We start from the raw sequence: 5,179 nt of genomic DNA, 5'->3' as shown, positions 1-5,179 counted from the left end.
TTGCCCCTGATGCCTGCTAAGAGGATCAGATGTAGGATCGATACCATAAAGGACTGCCAAAGATGAATGGACCTAAAGAATGGCTCTTGACCCAATGCTGACTTCTGATATGGTTTGTCCTAAAGTCTACACCCACTAGGAATGCCCTAAGCTGGATGTTGATTGGATGAATCAATCAAATCCTCTCTCCTGGATTGAACACAAATTAAGACAAGAATGGGAATAAATCCAGAAATGCAGGATACCATCAATCAAACTAACATATAGATTAACTGGAGTCCGAGAAAAAGCAAAAGAACAAGAAATAAAAATATATGAAGACAGTTCTCCAAAATAATGAAATACATAAAACCACAGATCCAAGAAGCTCCGATAAGTGTTGTAAGTAAGAAAGAAAAAAATAAAATAAAAATAAAATGCATGCACACAGGCATATGCACACACAAAAATCTGGACACAACACAGTTAAACTGCTCTAACGCAAATAATCTAGAAGGCAAAAAGAAAAGAAATGCAAAATATATATAAAAACAAGAATTACATCAGACTTTTCACCCAATACCATGCAAGACCAACAACAGAGTGAGGTATTTAAAAAAATCATTAACTGACTTTATTTTTGTTAGTAGTTTTAGATTTAACAATTAAGAAGTAGTACGTAGCACTCCATATACCCACCCACACTCCACTTCACCCTTCGAGTCTGCACCCAGTATTCCCTATTATTAACACGTATCTTGCATTAGTGTTAAACTGTTACAAATGCTTACTGTAATATAATAATTAATGTAGTTACAATTATTACATAATGTACATTATCAATATGTATTAATAATGTAAACTTTGGACTACATTCATGTAAGTCCATACTTTACATTAAGGTTAACTCTTTGTGTTATATTGACACAAACCTAATGACACGTATCCACCATTTGTTTTATTAAGAATAGTTTTGCCACCCTAAAAATTCCCTTTGTTCCACCTCCCTTCCCACCTCCCAAACCCCTGACAACCACTGATCTTTTCACAGTCATGGAGCATATTTAAAGTACTGGCACGGAAAAAAGAACAGTCAACACACAGTACTATGCATAGTGAAAATAACTGTTCAAAAATTAAGGTGAAGTTATGACTTCTGTATACAACAAAAACTGAGAGAACTCAAGGGCAAAAGATGTGTGCCACCACGAATGTTAAATCAAAAATTTTCAGGAGTAAGTTTTATTACTAGATAAAAAGCTGGACTGCACAGATGAAAAGCACTGTAAATGGTAAAAATGAACCTAAGTATAAAAGATATTTTTCCTTGTTTTTAATAAATTTAGGAGATATATGATGAGGTAAAGTAATTAAGAGTTTAATTGTAGGGCTTATAATATATGTAAAAATAAAATGTATAGCAAAACAACAATAAAGGAGGAATTAGAAAAATACTGTATGATTCCTATAGTATACACAAAGTAATACATCATTTTAACACAGTTGTGACAATATAAAGTTGTATATTTTAAATTTTAAAACATTAATTATCTAGAGAGGTAAGTCTAAAAGTCACTAGGAAAGATCAAATGGATTCACAAAAAATACTCAAACCAAAAGAAGAGGAAAGGGGGAATAGAGAATACATGGGAAAAAAATAGAAAACTAGCAAGATAATAAATTTAAATTCAACAATTTTTAATAATTAAAGTAAATTTAAGTGGTTTAAACACCCAGATTAAATGGCAGAGATAAAAATAAAAAACAACCAACCAGCAACAAAAGAGTCAACTATGCCTGGTGAACAAGAAACCTCCTAAAACAGAAGTCAATACGCTATGGCTCATGGGCTAAGTCTAGCCTGGAGTACGTTGTTCATTTTCTTTTAAGGCCATTCTTGTTAATATCAAAGTTGACATCAGAACAAAGAATATCAGGAGGGATAAAGAGAAGCAGTCCCAAATTTATGGGATGCAACTAAAGCATATTTAGAGGGAAATTTATAGTATCAAATGAATATATTAGGAAATCATCTAAGCTTCTAAGTTAAGGAACTACAAAAGGAAAAGGAAATAAACTAAAATCAAGAAAAAGGGCAGACATAAAGATAAAAACATGAAAAAATAAAATTGAAAGCAGAAAGGCAACAGAGAATATCAAGGAAGCCAAAAGTAGTTCTAATAAAATTAATTCAACTCTAGCCAACCTAATTATTAAAACAAGGTCTTAGTACTGTTCTTCTTTTATGATAACTTATGCATGCTTTTGTTTTTTATCTTGCATCCCAGCAATCTAGACCATTAATTTATAGAATGATTTTTTCTACCCCACCTCCCTCAGCAAGCATTTGAGTTTCCTTAGAAAACTAGCAAACTGATCCACTGGATTTTCTTTTTTTACTTTGACTCTGACACTTATTTGGTTCTTTTATTTTAAGTTTATATATTAAGTCCTAGTCTATTTATGCAATCAGGATAGGACCTTCATTAAATTTAAGAATTTATAACCTAATTTATCAATTACGGAGATAAGCAAAGATACACAAATCTACCAGCAAACACATTTGGAAAATACTTCATACTCATATAGTAAAAGAATTTTATCTAACTCTTGAGCAATCTAGGAAACTCTGGAGGAGTTTAATGCTAGATTTCTTCCCATTTTAGCACATATGTGTATTCAGTTTTTGACACAAAGGTCTTTTTCATATCTTCGTCTCATTCATTATGGGTTTGTTTGTTCTTAAAGAAATAAAAAGGAAAAAAATTAGAGTATCAACATCCTTCAGGTTGCATAAGAAGTCATGAAGCTCCTGACAAGCCAAATGTAATCTTTTAATCTGCAGTCCCATTCTATCAAACATGCATAGTCAATGATATAAATTACAAGAAAAAAAAAGAAAAAAAGGAAAACTCTAAATCTCAACTCCTACCGTAATACCAAGTGATATTAATTTTAATATTTTTAGATCTTTTTATGCATTCTCCCCTATATGATGGTTAAGCTGTTTTTTTATATCAGATATCCCAATAGTACTTTTAAATAATCAATTAGATTATTTATAATCTAACTCCAGAAGTTGAGGCAATGAAGTGGGTGAATGCCAGTCACAAATATAGTATTACAAGCAGACAGTTTGTAAAAGACATTTTTCGTTTCCATTTACACGCACAAACACACAACTAGCAGGCTCACTTTTACAACTGTTTACAACCTGAATCACAAATAAGGAACAAAACTTACCAATTCATTGTTAACAGCGTTGTAAGGAGGGAGTTCAGAGACAAGGACTGCAAGAAGCCACTTTCTTTCCAACAGGCATGAAAACTTTTTTCTTGAAACTTTTTTTAGCTTGTAGTACTGTATGAATAAGACAAACATCATGGAGGATTCTACTAGAAGAAGGAACACCTGTGGGCTGGAACATGCATATCTTAAATCCCACAGGTGGGACCAGCTATTGGCCTGACTAAAACCTATTTCTGAAATGCCAGTAAGATATCAAGAATCCTGGGGCGCCTGGGTGGCTCAGTGGGTTAAGCCTCTGCCTTCGGCTCAGGTCATGGTCTCAAGGTCCTGGGATTGAGCCCCCAATGGGGCTCTCTGTTCAGCGCGGAGCCTGCTTCCCCCTCTCTCTCTGCCTGCCTCTCTGCCTACTTATGCTCTTTCGCCATCAAATAAAGAAATTAAAAAAAAAAAATCGACATCAAAAATCCCCAAAACAAACTGAGGGTTGCTGGGGGGAGGGGGTTTGGGAGAAGGGGGTGGGATTATGGACATTGGGGAGGGTATGTGTTTTGGTGAGTGCTGTGAAGTGTGTAAACCTGGTGATTCACAGACCTGTACCCCTGGGGATAAAAATATATGTTTATAAAAAATAAAAAAAAATTATATAAAAGAAAAAAAAAATCCCCAAGACAGGCAGACAAACAAAAAAGACAGATGACTGCTTGATAATCAGATTAAAAAGCAAAAACCAGCTTCCCAACATTGCTTCTATCAATGGAGAAATGAAGCCGCTGTGTACTTAATCAAAACCAGAACTGACTTGACCAAGACCCAGAAAAATAACCAGAGGGAAAGAGAAAACAGTCAGCAGGGGTAGAAGCTCTAATTGTGGAATGAGGTTTATCCATGAGGGCAGAGTCAGTAGATTAGATGAGTCACCTGGGCATCCCAGTGGGGTCCTCACCTGTCAAAGAAATAAGAGCCACCTGGGCATCCCAGTGAGGTCCTCACCTGTCAAAAAAACAAGAGCGTCTGGGGAAGGCACTGGCTTGCAAAGATTGCAAAGGGAATTTTCAGGTTCTAGAAGGACTAGCTCATGAAATAAAACGGACAACAGTTATTTGAAAGAAAAAGATGCCACGGTATCCATGTTAGCAAGTTAATAGCCTGGTTGTGCCAATCTTCTCATATAATCGTTCATCTTACATCTTCAAGAAAAACCTCGTTCTTCTCTTTCAGGTTGCAAAACCCCTTTCTTCCTCCTTCCTCCCCTCAACTATGGGATGATTCCTTAAATAAGACAAGGTTAAATATTTGGTTTTGCTGCCCCTCCCACCCAACCTTTCCCCTCCTTTTAAGGCAGAGTTAGGCATTCCCTTTGCATTCTCCCGACAAGGCAAGCCACAGATTGGTTACATGTTTGCTTAGAGAAAAAACACACTGTCTTTATGAATGAGCATAAACCAGTGGTTCTCAACTGGTGGCAATCTTTCCCTGGATATCACTGTCTTGTGACATTCTTAGTTATCATAACTGGGGTTGAAGTGTAGTTCTACAGAAATTACCTAATGGGTAGAACCCAAGGGTGCTGCTAACCATCCCATCATGCAGAGGACAGCTCCCACAACATATTATGCAGCCTAAAATGTCAATAGAACTCCTGAGAAGGTATGGCACAGACTAGAATCAGACCACCACCATTGAGATTTCAACCCGTTGTGATATTGGATAAAAGACTCAATCACTCTATGCCTGAATTCTCCCATCTATCCACTGGAGAACAGTATCTCTACCTCAAAAAGCTGTTTGGAGTATTACTAAATAACGGTTATGGGAATCTTCACTGGAAATACACAAATCTATTTCTCCAGCTTCTTGGATTGCATGATACATCCATATCAATATCACTTGATCTTTTTTCCTTTTTATCTACATCTAAATCCTCCCCGCTGTTTCCACCTCTAGATGTAGA

At 35.8% G+C, this 5,179-nt stretch overlaps 1 long non-coding RNA gene across 1 annotated transcript; it reads right to left on the bottom strand.

The window, feature by feature from the left end:
* Nucleotides 1–1,658: 1,658 nt before the first annotated feature.
* On the bottom strand, nucleotides 1,659–3,339 carry LOC309845258. The gene is made up of 2 exons (XR_014301171.1): nucleotides 3,223–3,339; nucleotides 1,659–2,720 (listed from the first exon to the last, which is right to left on the bottom strand). It is a non-coding gene; the product is annotated as an uncharacterized lncRNA (long non-coding RNA).
* Between the last annotated feature and the right edge of the window lie 1,840 nt (nucleotides 3,340–5,179).

Source organism: Mustela nivalis, assembly GCF_964662115.1.
Source record: "Mustela nivalis genome assembly, chromosome: 12".
NCBI lineage: Eukaryota > Metazoa > Chordata > Mammalia > Carnivora > Mustelidae > Mustela > Mustela nivalis.
Note: the sequence above shows the minus strand (reverse complement) of the source record. Positions and strands in the feature narration are given on the sequence as shown.